The sequence below is a fragment of the Gorilla gorilla genome, chromosome 14 (assembly GCF_029281585.2).
Source record: "Gorilla gorilla gorilla isolate KB3781 chromosome 14, NHGRI_mGorGor1-v2.1_pri, whole genome shotgun sequence".
Classification (NCBI taxonomy): domain Eukaryota; kingdom Metazoa; phylum Chordata; class Mammalia; order Primates; family Hominidae; genus Gorilla; species Gorilla gorilla.
The window spans coordinates 43,963,736-43,978,768 of record NC_073238.2 but is presented as its reverse complement, the minus strand read 5'-3'; positions in this window follow the sequence as shown (position 1 = coordinate 43,978,768).

Here is a 15,033-nt window from a genome sequence, read left to right as displayed (position 1 = left end):
ATGTAACATTTTTGACATTTTTCAATTTAAAATATTTTAAAATATTCATTGTGATATTTTCATTGACTGGTGGGTTATTTAGAAGTTTATGTCTTAATGGCCAAACACGTAGCGATTTTCTAGTTATGTTTGTTATTTCTAGTTTAATTGCATTTAATAGAAGAAAAATTTTTATGAGTTAAGTTCTTTGACACGTGTCAATATTTGATTTCTGATTTCACTTATAGCAATTTTTTATAAATATTTCATGTGCATTTGAAAATAACAGATAGTCTGCTATTATTGAGCATGAGTGTTGTATATTTGACAATTAGATCAGCTTGACTCATTATTGTGTTCAGATTTTCTGTATCCCAACTGAATTTTTGTTTGCTTGTTCTACCATTGACTAGAAGAGGTGTGCAAAGTATCCTACTATAGTTGTGAACTTCTCCTCTTAGGATCTGTCAATTTTTCCCTTACATATTTTGAAGCTGTGTTATTACATATGTTCAGATATATAATTATTATAGCTCTTCGGTGAACTAGCTCATTTATCATAATGAATTTCTCTCTATACTCACAGTAATGTTTTTTGCCTTAAAGTCTGTTTGATACTAATGTAGTTACTACTATATTAATCTTTTGATAGATGTTTGCATGGCATGTTACATCTTTTCCCATCCTGATGTTTTCTATACTTTACTTGTAAAGCAGTAAACACAAGAGGCTGAGGTGGGAGGATTGCGTGAGCCCAGAAATTTGAGGATGCAGTGAACCATGGTCAGGCCAGTGCACTCCAGTATGACCACAGAGCGAGACCATATCTCAAACAAAAAAAGCAGTAAAAAGGTGATATTGTTTTTGTCTTAATGTGGTTTGGCAGTCTTATCCTTTAATCAAAAAATTAATCTTTTACATTCGTTATAATTGCTGTATTTTTATTATAAATATGCTACTTAATTATTTGGTTATTTTTCACCCTCTTTCAAAAGGACTTTCAAATATTTTATTTAACTCTATTTATCCCCCATCCATACCTTTATGCCATTGTTATATTTTAATTGTACATATTTGAAAATCATAAAACATTGTTTTTCACTCACTTTTTTTTTTTTTTACTGCTCTTCATTTCTTCCTACATCTCTGAATTTCTATCATCTATCTGGGATCATTTTTCTTTTGCCTGAAGAATACCTTTTAGCATTTCCTTTAGTTCAGATCTTCTTATGATGAATTATCTCAGTTTTTCTTTCCATAATTATTTATTTTTTTCTTCAACTTTTATTTTGTGTTCTGGGTTACATGTGCAGGATGTGCAGGTTTGTTACATAGGTAGTTTGCTGCACAGATCAGCCCATCATCTAGCTGTTAAGCCCAGCATCCATTAGCTATTCTTCTTGATGCTCTCCCAACCCCCACCACATCTGACAAGCCCCAGTGTGTGTTGCTCCCCTCCATGTGTCTATGTGTTCTCATCGTTCACCTCCCACTTGTAAGTGAGAACATGCAGTGTTTGATTTTCTGTTCCTGCAGTAATTTACTGAGGATAACGGCCTCCAGCCCCATCCATGTCCCTGCAAAGGACATGATCTCATTCCTTTTTATGGCTGCATAGTAGTCCATAGTTTATATATACCACATTTTCTTTATTGAGTCTATCACTGATGGGCATTTGGGTTGATTCCATGTCTTTGCTATTGTGAATAGCGCTACAATGAACATACATATGTATGTATCTTTATAATAGAATGATTTCTATTCTTTTGGGTATATAGCCAGTAAAGGGATAGCTGGGTCAAATGGTATTTCTGCTTCTAGATCTTTGAGGAATTACCACACTGTCTCCTACACTTTTGAATTAATTTACATGCCCAGCAACGGTGTAAAATCATTCCTTTTTCTCCACAACCTTGACTGTATCTGCTGTTTCTTAACTATTTAATAATCACCACTCTGGGTGGCTGGCAAGATGGCTAAATAGGAACTGCTCTGGTCTGCGGCTCCCAGTGAGATCAACGCAGAAGGTGGGTGATTTCCGCTTTTCCAACTGAGGTACACGGCTCATCTCATTAGGACGGGTTAGACAGTGGGTGCAGCCCACAGAGGGTGAGACAAAGCAGGGTGGGGTGTTGCCTCACCTGGGAAGCACAAGGGGTTGGGGAACTCCCTCCCCTAGTCAAGGGAAGCCATAAGGGACTGTGCCATGAGGGACTGTGCTATCCGGCCCAGATACTTCGCTATTCCCATGGTCTTCCCAACCCACAGATAGGGAGATTCCCTCATGTGCCTAAGCCATGAGGACCCTGGGTTTCAAGCACAAAACTGGGCAGCTATTTTGGCAGACACAGAGCTAGCTGCAGGAGATATTTTTTCATACCCCATTGACACCTGGAACGCCAGCAAGAGAGAATCATTCACTCCCCTGGAAAAGGGGCTGAAGCCAGGGAGCCAAATGGCCTAGCTCAGCAAATCCCACCCCCAGGAAGCCCAGGAAGCTAAGATCCACTGGCTTGAAATTCTCGCTGCCAGCACAGCAGTCTGAAGTTGACCTAGGATGCACAAGCTTGGTTGGGGGAGGGGTATCTGCCATTACTGAGGCTTGAGTAGGCGGTTTTCACCTCACGGTGTAAAGAAAGCCACTGGGAAGTTCAAACTGGGCGGAGCCCACCTCAATGCTGCAAAGCTGCTGTAGCCAGACTGCCTCTCTTGATTCCTCCTCTCTGGGCAGGGTATCTCTAAAAGAAAGGCAGCAGCCCCAGTCAGGGGCTTATAGATAAAACTCCCATCTCCCTGGGACAGAGCACCTGGGGGAAGAAGTGGCTGTGGGCTTAGCTTCAGCAGACTTAAAGCTTCCTGCATGCTGGCTCTGAAGAAAGCAGCAGATCTCCCAGAATAGTGCTTGATCTCTGCTAAGGGACAGACTGCCTCCTCAAGTGGGTCCCTGACCCCCGTGACTCCTGACAGCGAGACGCCTCCCAGCAGGGGTAGACAGACACCTCATATAGGAGAGCTCTGGCTGGCATCTGGTGAGTGCCCCTCTGGGACCAAGCTTCAGAGGAGGAACAGGCAGCAATCTTTGCTGTTCTGCAGCCTCTGCTGGTGATACCCAGGCAAACAGGGTCTGGAGTGAACCTCCAGCAAACTCCAGCAGACCTGCAGCAAAGGGGCCTGACTGGTAGAAGGAAAATTAACAAACAGAGAGGAATAATATCAACATCAACAAAAAGGATGCCCACACTGAAACGCCATCTGAAGGTCACCAACATCAAAGACCAAAAGTAGATAAATCCACAAAGATGAGGAAAAACCAGCGCAAAAGGGCTGAAAATTCCAAAAACCAGGATGCCTCTCCTCCTCTAAATGATCACAACTCCTCGCCAGCAAGGGAACAAAACTGGATGAAGAATGAGTTTGCCAAATTGACAGAAGTGGGCTTCAAAAAGTGGATAATAACAAACTCCCCCAAGCTAAAGGAGCACATTCTAACCCAATGCAAGGAAGCTAAGAACCTTGAAAAAAGTTTAGAGGAACTGCTAACTAGAATAACCAGTCTAGAGAAGAACGTAAATGACCTGATGGAGCTGAAAAACACAGCATGAGAACTTCATGTAGCATACACAAGTATAATTAGCTGAATTGATCAAGTGGAAGAAAGGATATCAGAGACTGAATATCAACTTAATGAAATAAAGCAAGAAGACAAGATTAGGAAAAAAAGAATGAAAAGGAATGAGCAAAGCCTCCAAGAAATATGGAACTATGTGAAAAGACCAAACCTACATTTGATTGATGCACCTGAAAGTGACGGAGAGAATGGAACCGAGTTGGAAAGCACTCTTCAGAATATTATCCAGGAGAACTTCCCCAACCTAGCAAGACAGGCCAACATTCAAATTCAGGAAATATGGAGACCCCCACAAAGATACTCATCAAGAAGAGCAACCCCAATCTACATAATTGTCAGATTCACCAAGGTTGAAATGAAGGAAAAAATGTTAAGGGCAGCCAGAGAGAAAGGTCGGGTTACCCGTAAAGGGAAGCCCATCAGACTAACCAGACTAACCGTGCATCTCTCTGCAGAAATCCTACAAGCCACAAGAGAGTGGGGGCCAACATTCAACATTCTTAAAGAAAAGAATTTTCAACCCAGAATTTATATCGAGCCAAACTAAGCTTCATAAGTGAAGGAGAAATAAAATCCTTGACAGACAAGCAAATGCTGAGAGATTTTGTCACCACCAGGCCTGCCTTAGAAGAGCTCCTAAGGAAGCACTAAATATGGAAAGGAACAACTGGTACCAGCCACTGCAAAAACATGACAAATTGTAAAGGCCATTGACACTGTGAAGAAACTGCATCAACTAACAGGCAAAATAACCAGCTAGCATCATAATGACAGGATCAAATTCACACATAACAATATTAACCTTAAGTGTAAATGGGCTAAATGCCCCAGTTAAAAGACACTGACTGGCAAATTAGATAAAGATTTACGACCCATCAGTGTGCTGTATTCAGGAAACACATCTCACGTGCAAAGACACACATAGCCTCAAAATAAAGAAATGGAGGAATATTTACCAAGCAAATGGAAAGCAAAAAAAAAAAAAAAGCAGGGGTTGCAATCCAGTCTCTGATAAAACAGACTTTAAACCAACAAGAATCAAAACAACAGCAACAACAACAAAAACAGAAGGGCATTACATAATGGTAAAGGGATCAAGGCTACAAGAAGAACTAATTATCCTAAATATATATGCACCCAATACAGGAGCATCCAGATTCATGAAGCAAGTTCTTAGAGACCTACAAAGAGACTTAGACTCCCACACAATAATAGTGGGAGACTTTAGCACCCCATTGTCAATATTAGATCAGCAAGACAGAAAATTAACAAGGATATTCAGAACTTGAACTCAGCTCTGCACCAAGTGGAGCTAATAGGCATCTACAGATTCTCCACCCAAAATCAACAGAATATACATTCTTCTCAGCACCACATCACACTTATTCTAAAACTGACCACATAATTGGAAGTAAAACATTCCTCAGTGAATGCAAAAGAACTGAAATAATAACAAACAGTCTCTCAGATCACAGTCCAATCAAATTAGAACTCAGGATTAAGAAACTCACTCAAAGTCACACAAATACATGGAAACTGAACAACCTGCTCTCGAATGACTACCAGGTACATAACAAAATTGAGGCAGAAATGAATAAGTTCTCTGAAACCAATGAGAACAAAGACTCAACATACCAGAATCTCTGGTATGCAGCTAAAACAGTGTTTAGAGGGAAATTTATAGCACTAAATACCCAAAAAAGAAAGCAGGAGAGATAAAAAATTGGCACCCTAATGTCACAATTGAAAGAACTAGAGAAGCAAGAGCAAACAAATTCAAAAGCTAGCAGAAGACAAGAAATAACTAAGATCAGAGCAGAACTGAAGAAGATAGAGACACGAAAAACCTTTAAAAAAATCAATGAACCCAGGAGCTGGTTTTTTGAAAACATTAACAAAATAGATAGACTGCTAGCCAGACTAATAAAGAAGAAAAGAGAGAAGAATCAAATAGACACAATAAAAAATGATAAAGGGGATATCACCACTGAACCCACAGAAATACAAACTACGTCAGAGAATACTATAAACACCCTTATGCAAATAAACTAGAAAACCTAGAAGAAATGGATAAATTCCTGGACATATACATCCTCCCAAGACTAAACCAGGAAGAAGTCAAATCCCTAAATAGACCTGAAATTGAGGCAGTACTTAATAGCCTACAAACCAAAAAAAAAGCCCAGGAATAGATGGATTCACAGTCAAATTCTGCCAGAGTTAGAAAGAGGAGCTGGTGGCTGGGTGCGGTGGCTCACGTCTGTAATCCCAGCACTTTGGGAGGCCGAGGCGGGCAGAACACGAGGTCAGGAGATCAAGACCATCCTGGTTAGCACGGTGAAATCCCGTCTCTTTTTGGTATTTTTAATACCAAAAAATTAGCCAGGCATGGTGGCGGGTGCCTGTAATCCCAGCTACTCGTGAGGCTGAGGCAGGAGAATGGTGTGAACCCAGGAGGCAGAGCTTGCAGTCAGCCGAGATTGTGCCACTACCCTCCAGCATGGGGGACAGAGGACAGAGCGAGACTCTGTCTCAAAAAAAAAAAAAAAAGAAAGAAAGAAAGAAAGAGGAGCTGGTACCATTCCTTCTGAAAGTATTCCAAACAATAGAAAAAGAGAGACTCCTCCCTAACTCATTTTATGAGGCCAGCATCATCCCAATACCAAACCCTGGCAGAGACACACGCAAAAAAGAAAATATCCCTGATGAACATTGATGCAAAAATCCTCAATAAAACACTGGCAAACCGAATCCAGCAGCACATCAAAAAGCTTATCCACTATGATCGAGTTGGCTTTTTCCCTAGGATGCAAGGCTGGTTCAACATACTCAAATCAATAAATGTAATCCATCAGATAAACAGAACCCATAACAAAAACCACATGATTATCTCAATAGATGCAGAAAAGGCCTTCGATAAAATTCAACACTCCTTCATGCTAAAAACTCTCAATAAACTAGGTATTTATGGAATGTATCTCAAAACAATAATAGCTATTTATGACAAACCCACAGCCAATATCATACTGAATGGACAAAAGCTGGAAGCGTTGCCTTTGAAAACCAGCACAAGGCAAGGATGCCCTCTCTCACCACTTCTATTCAGCATAGTATTGGAAGTTCTGGCCAGGGCAATCAGGCAAAACAAAGAAATAAAGTATATTCAAATAGGAAAAGAGGAAGTCAAATTATGTCTCTTTGCAGATTATATGATTGTATATTTAGAAAACCCCATCATCTCTTTAACTTGATAAGCAACTTGAGCAAAGTCTCAGGATACAAAATCAATGTGCAAAAATCACAAGCATTCCTATACACCAATAATAGACAAACAGAGAGCCAAATCATAAGTGAAGTCCCATTCACAATTGCTACAAAGAGAACAAAATACCTAGGAATACAACTTACAAGGTATGTAAAGGACCTCTTCAAGGAGAACCACAAACCACTGCTCAAGGAAATAAGAGAGGACACAAACAAATGGAAAAACGTTCCATGATCATGGATAGGAAGAATCAATATTGTGAAAATGAGCATACTGCCCAAAGTAATTCAAAGATTCAATGCTATCCCCATCAAGCAACCATTGACTTTCTTCACAGAATTAGAAAAAACTACTTTAAATTTCATATGGAATGAAAAAAGAGCCTGTATAGCCAAGACAATCCTAAGCAAAAAGAACAAAGCTGGAGGCATCACGCTACCTAACTTCAAACTATACTACAAGTCTACCGTAACCAAAACAGCATAGTACTGGTACGAAAGCAGATTTATAGACCAAAGGAACAGAACAGAAGCCTCAGAAATAATGCCACACATCTACAACCATCTAATCTTTGACAAACCTGACAAAAACAAGCAATGGGGAAAGGATTCCCTATTTAATAAATGATGTTGGGAAAGCTGGCTAACCATAGGCAGAAAACTGAAACTGGACCCCTTCCTTATGCCTTAGATAAAAATTAACTCAAGATGGATTAAATACTTAAATGTAAGAACTAAAAGCATAAAAACCCTAGAAGAAAACCTAGGCAATACCATTCAGGACATAGGCATGGGCAAAGACTTCATGACTAAAACACCAAAAGTGTGGTAACAAAAGCCAAAATTGAAAAATGGGATCTAATTAAACCAAAGAGCTTCTGCACAACAAAAGAAACTATCATCAGATTATACAGGCAACCTACAGATGGGAGAAAATTTTTGCAATCTATCCATCTGACAAAGGGCTAATATCCAGAATCTACGAGGAACTTAAACAAATTTACAAGAAAAAAACAACCCCATCAAAAAGTGGACAAAGGATATGAACAGACACTTCTCAAAAGAAGACATTTATACAGCCTACAGATATGTGAAAAAAAAGCTCATCATCACAGGTTATTAGAGAAATGCAAATCAAAACCACAGTGAGAAACCATCTCATGCCAGTTAGAATGGCGATCGTTAGAAACTCAGAAAACAATAGATGCTGGAGAGGATGTGGAGAAATAGGAACAATTTTACACTGTTGGTGGGACTGTACATTAATTAGTTCAACCATTGTCGAAGACAGTGTGGCAAATCCTCAAGGATCTAGAACTAGAAATACTGTTTGACCCAGCAATCCCATTACTAGGTATATACCCAAAGATTATAAATCATTCTACTATAAAGACACATGCACATGTATGTTTATTGCAACACTATTCACAATAGCAAAGACTTGGAACCAACCCAAATGCCCATCAATGATAGACTGGATAAAGAAAATGTGGCACATATACACCATGAAATATTATGCACCATAAAAAAGGATGAGTTCATATCCTTTGCCGGAACATGGAAGAAGCTGGAAACCATCATTTTCAGCAAACTAACACAGGAACAGAAAACCAAATACCGCATGTTTTCACTCATAAGTGGGAGTTGAACAATAAGAACACATAGACACAGGGAGGGGAACGTCACACACAGGGGTCTGTTGGGGGTTGGGTGGCTAGGGGAGGGATAGCATTAGGAGAAATACCTAATGTAGATGACGGGTTGATGGGTGTAGCAAACCACCATGGCACATGTATACCTATGTAACAAACTTGAACATACTGCACATATATCCCAGAATTTACAGTATAATTTTTTTAAAAAAGTATCATAAATAAACTTTATTTTCCTCTTAAAAAAGTAATCGCCACTCTGACTGACATGAGATGGTATCTCATTTTGGTTTTAGGTTTTTGTGCATTTCTTTAACAATGAGTGATGTTGAGCTTTTTTTATATGTTTGTTGGCTGCATGAATGTCTTCTTTTTAGAAGTGTCTGTTCGTGTCCTTTGCCCACTTTTTAATGGGGTTGTTTTTTTCTTGCAAATTTATTTAAGTTTCTTGTAGATGCTGGATATTAGATCTTTGTCAGATGGATAGACTGCAAAATTTTTCTCACATTCTGTAGGTTGTCTGTTCACTCTGGTGATAATTTCTTTTGCTGTACAGAGCTCTTTAGTTTAATTAGATCCCATTTGTCAATTTTTGCTTTAGTTGCAATTGTTTTTGACATTTTTGGCATGAAATCTTTGCCTGTGCCTATGCCTTGAATGGTATTGCCGATTTCTTCTAGGGTTTTTATAGTTTTGGGTTTTACATTTAAGTGTTTAATCCATCTTGAGTTAATATTTGTATATGGTGTAAAGTAGGGGTCCAGTTTCTGCATATGGCTGGCCAGCTCTTCCAGCACCATTTATTAAATAGGGAATCCTTTTCCCACTGCTTCTTTTTGTCAGATTTGTCAGTGATCAGGTGGGTGTAGGTGTGTGGTCTTATCTCTCAGTTCTCTATTCTGTTCCATTGGTCTATGTGTCTGTTTTTTTTTACCAGTACCATGCTCTTTTGGTTACTGTAGCCTTAGTAGTATGGTTTGAAGTTGGGTAGCATGATGCCTCCAGCTTTGTTCCCTCTGCTTAGGATTGTCTTGGCTATTCGGGCTCTTTTTGGATTCCATATGAATTTTAAAATAGTTTTTTTCTAATTCTGTGAAGAATGTCAGTGGTAATTTAATGGGAATACCATTGAATCTATAAATTTAGGCAGTATGGTCATTTTCATGATATTGATCCTTCCTATCCATGAGCATGGAATGTATTTTCATTTGTTTGTGTCCTTTCTGATTTCCCTGAGCAGTGGTTTGTAGTTCTCCTTGAAGAGGCCCTTCACTTCCCTTGTTAGCTGTATTCCTACGTATTTTATTCTCTTTGTAGGAACTGTGCATGGAAGTTCATTCATTATTTGGCCCTCTGCTTGCCTATTGTTTGTGTATAGGAATCCTTATGATTTTTGCACATTGATTTTGTATCCTAAGACATTGCTGAAGTTGCTTATGAGCTTAAGAAGCTTTTGGTCTAAGACAATGGGGTTTTCTAGATATAGGATCATATAATCTTCAAACAAAGATAATTCAACTTCCTCTTTCTTTTTTTTTTTTTTTTTTTTTGAGACAGAGTCTCACTCTGTTACCCAGGCTTCGACTTCCTCTCTTTCTATTTAAACGCTCTTTATTGCTTTCTCTTGCCTGATTGCCCTGGCCAGAACTTCCAATACTATGTTGAATAGGATTGATGAGAGGGCATCCTTGTCTTGTGCCAGTTTTCAAGGGAAATGTTTCTAGCTTTTGCCCATTCAGTATGATATTGGCTGTCGATTTGTCATATATGGCTGTTATTATTTTGAGGTATGCTCCTTCAATACCTAGTTTATTTAGAGTTTTTAACATGAAAAGATGCTGAATTTTATCAAGGGCCTTTTCTGTGTCTATTGAGATAATCATGTGGTTTTTGTTCTGTTTATATGATGAAATACATTTATTGATTTGCATATGTTGAACCAATCTTGTATCTCAGGGATGAAGCCACCTTGATCATGGTGGATAAGCTCTTTGATGTGCTGCTGGATTCAGTTTGCCAGTATTTTACTGAGGATTTTTGCATCAATGTTCATTGGGGATATTGGCCTGAAGTTTTGGTTTTTTGTTGTATGTCTGCTATCAGGTTGTGGTATCAAGATGATGCTGGCCTCACAAAATGAGTTAGGGAGGAGTCCTTCCTTTTCAATTGTTTGGAATAGTCTCAGTAGAAATGGTACCAGCTCTTCTTTGTACCTCTGGTAGAATTCAGCTGTGAATCTGTCTGGTCCTGGGCTTTTTTTGGTTGGTGGACAATTTATTACCGCTTCAATTTGAGAATTCATTATTGGTCTATTCAGGGATTCAGTTTCTCCCTGGTTCAGTCTTGGGGGTGGTGTGTGTGTCCAGAAATGTATCCATTTCTTCTAGATTTTCCAGTTTATGTGCATAAAGGTGTTTATAGTATTCTCTAATGTTTGTTTGCATTTCTGTGGGATCAGTGGCGATATCCCCCTTATCATTTCTGATTGTGTCTATTTGATTCTTCTCTCTTTTCTTCTTTGTTAGTCTAGCTAGTGGTCTATTAATTTTTTTTAAAAAAAAAGCTCCTGGATCTGTTGAATTTTTGAAGGGTTTTTCGTGTCTCTATCTCCTTCAGTTCTGCTCTGATCTTGGTTATTTCTTGTCTTCTGCTAGCCTTGGGGTTTGTTTGCTCTTGGTTCTCTAGTTCTTTTAGTAGTAATGTTAGGTTGTTGATTTGAGATATTTCTAGCTTTTTCGCATGGGCATTTAGTGCTATAAATTACCTTCTTAACACTGCTTTAGCTGGGCCCCAGAGATCCTGGAATGTTGTCTCTTTGTTCTCACTAGTTTCAAAGAACTTCTTGATTTCTGCGTTAATTTCATTATTTACCCAAGAGCCATTTGGGAGCAGGTTGTTCAATTTCCATGTAGTTGTGTGACTTTGAGTGAGCTTCTTAATCTTGAGCTCTTATTTGATTGCACTGTGCTCTGAGAAACTATTTGTTATGATTTCAGTTGTTTTGCATTTGCTGAGGAGTGTTTTACTTTCAATTGTCTGATCAATTTTAGGTAAGTGCTGTGTGGTGATGAGAAGAATGTATAGTCTGTTGTTTTTGGGTGGAGAGTTCCATAGGTATCTATTAGGTCCACTTGATTCAGAATTGAGTTCAGACCGTGAATATCTTTGTTAATTGTCCATCTTGATGATCTGTCTAATATTGTCAGTGGGGTGTTAAAGTCTCCCACTATTATTTGGTGGGAGTCTAAGTCTCTTAGTAGGTCTCTAAAAACTTGTTTTATGGATCTGGGTACTTCTGTATTGGGTGTATATGTATTTAGGATAGTTAGCTCTTCTTGTTCAATTGAACACTTTACCATTATATAATGCCCTTCTTTGTCTTTTTTGATTTTAGCTGGTTTAAAGTCTGTTTTGTCAGAAACTAGGATTGCAACCCCTCCTTTTTTCTGCTTTCCATTTGCTTGGTAAATTTTCCTCCATCCCTTTATTTTGAGCCTGTCTTTGAATGTGAGGTGAGTCTCTTGAAGACAGCATACCAATGGGGCTTAAGTCTTTATCTATCTTGCCAATCTGTGTCTTTTAATTGGGGCATTTAACCCATTTACATTTAAGGTTAATATTGTTATGTGTGAATTTGATCCCGTCATCATGATGCTAGCCAGTTATTTTGCAGACTTGTTTATGTGGTTGCTTCATAGTGTCACTGGTCTGTGTACTTTAGTGTATTTTTGTAATGGATGATATAGTTTTTGCTTTCCATATTTAGTGCTTCTTTCAGGAGCTCTTGCAAGGCAGACCTTGTGGTGATGAATTTCCTCAGTGTTTGTTTGTCTGAAAAGGATCTTATTTCTCCTTTGCTTATGAAGCTTAGTTTGGCTGGAAATGAAATTCTGGGTTGGAAATTCTTTTCTTTAAGAATGTTGAATATTGGCCTCCAATCTCTTCTGGCTTCTAGGGTTTCTGCTGAGAGGTCTGCTGTTAGTCTGATGGGCTTCGCTTTGTAGGTGACCTGGCCTTTCTCTCTGGTTGCCCTTAACATTTTTTCCTTCATTTGACCTCACAGAATCTGATGATTATGTGTCTTGGGGTTGATCTTCTCATGGAGGATGTTACTAGGATTCTCTGAATTTCCTGAATTTGAATATTGGTCTGTCTTGCTAGGTTGTGGAAGTTCTCTTGGATGATATCCTGAAGTATGTTTTCCTACTTGGTTTCATTTTTCCCTTCCCTTTCAGGAACACCAGTCAGTTGTAGGTTCAGTCTTTTTACATAATCCCATATTTCTCAGAGGTTTTACTCATTCCATTGCATTATTTTTTCTCTATTCTTGTCTGTCTGTCTGTCTGTCCGATTTCAGAAAGATAATCTTCTAGCTCTAAGATTTTTCTTTTGCATGGTCTATTCTGCTATTTATACTTGTGATTGCATTGTGAATTTCTTGTGTTGTGTTTTTAAGCTCTATCAGATCAGTTATGCCCCTCTGTAAACTGGCTATTCTGTTACCAGCTCCTGTACAGTTTAATCATGATGCTTAGCTTCTTTGCATTGGATTAGAATATGCTCCTTTAGCTCAGTGAAGTTCATTATTGCTTCCTGAAGCCTACTTCTGTGAATTCAGCCATCTCAGCCTCAACCCAGCTCTGTGCCCTTGCTGGAAAGGTGTTGCAGTCATTTGGAAGAGAAGAGGCACTCCGGCTTTTTGAGTTTTTAGCATTTTTATATTGATTCTTTCTCATCTTTGTGGGCTTACCTACCTTCGATTTTTGAGATTGCTGACTTTTGAATGGGGTTTTTGCAGGATCTTTTTGTTGATGTTGTTGTTGTTGCTCTCTCTTTTTTTTTAATTGGTCAGGCCACTCTTCTGTAGGGCTGCTGTGGTTTACTGGGGGTTCACTCCATATCCTAGTTAACTCTATCCCTCCCACACCTGGAGGTATCACCAGTGAAGGCTGTGAAACAGCAAAGATGGCAGGCTGCTCCTCCCTCTGGGAGCTCCATCTCAGGAGAGCATTAACCTGATCCCGGCCTGAACGCTCCTGTAGGAGGAGTCTAGAGACCCCTGTTGGGAAGTCTCACCCAATCAGGAGGAATGGGATCAGAGACACACTTAAAGTAGCAATCTTGCTGCCCCTTGGCAGGGCAGGTGCGCTGCACTGTGGGGGGAGCCCCCTTGTCCAGACTGTCTAGACTCTCTAGAGCCAGAGGCTAGAAAGACTAAGTCAGCTGAAACACAGAGCCTGTGGCTGGCTCTTCCCCTGGGGCTCTGTCACAGGAAGAGATCAGAGTTCTGGTCTGGACCGCCTGGACTTCCCGGAGCCAGCATGCTAGAATGGCCCACTCAAACCACAGAGATGGCAGCCACCCCTCCCCCAGGGAACTCAGTCTGTCTCAGGCAGTCTCCAGCCTACTGCCACTGGCCAGCTGGAATTCCAAGCCAGTGTGTCTTAAATTGTGAGGTGCCATTGGAGTGGGGCCGTCAGAACAACTCTGCTTGGCTCCCTGGATTCAGCCCCCTTCCTAGGGGAATGCACGAATGGAACTCCAGCCTCACCAGAATCCCCAGGGCCAGAGTACACAAAACTCCTGGGTCTCTGTGCATGCGTGAGTGTCCACTTCCCCAAGACTCCACACAGCTCTTTGCTTCGGACCTAAGTCTCTGGTGGCTCAGGTATCTCCTGATCCACAGGTTGCAAAGAAACATGGGAAAAAAGTGGTTTCCTGGGCAGGGCCTCACAGTCACTCACTACTTCCTTTGGCTGGGGGTGGGGTCTTCCTGGCTTTGTGCTGCTCCAGGTGGGTTGTCACCTCAACCTGCTTTTCCTTGCTCTCCATTGGTCAAGCTGTCTGCCTAGAACAAGAAAGAACTTGGATGCCTCAGTTGAAAGTACAGAATTCACTTGCCATTTTCACTCCTCTCGGTGAGAGCCGCAGACTGAAGCTTCTAATTGGCCATCTTGGTCCGCCTCCCGCGTGATTATTTTTGTTTCATTTTCATTCTTTTTTTTTTTATTTGTTTGTTTTAAGAGATGAGGTCTCCCTATGTGGCTCAGGCTAGGCTTGAACTCCTGGGCTCAAGTGATCCTCCTGCCTTACCATCCAGACTAGCTAGGACTACAGGTATGCATCACCATGCCCGCCCAGCCTCTCCTTCATTCTTGAAGGATATTTTCACTGGAATTTCTTTGGAATTCACAAAATATGTTAGAATTGAAAAAATTTTAAGATGATAAATATTAACTTTTAGTCATTTAACTTAATTCCATTGTCATTTTTTATTCCATTTCACTGAAAAGTGAGATGCCAGTCTAATTATTGCCCTTTTGAAGTAATTTTTTTTCCTATGGTGATTTCCAAGATTTTCCTGTTTTCCCTTGGTTTTTAACAGTTTTACATGCTTTGCCTAAGCATAGTTTTCTTTTCGTTAATGTTGCTTTGAATATGTATAGACTTTTCTCAATCTGTGATTGATGTCTTTCATTAGTTTTGGAAATTTCTTGGCTATTATCTCTT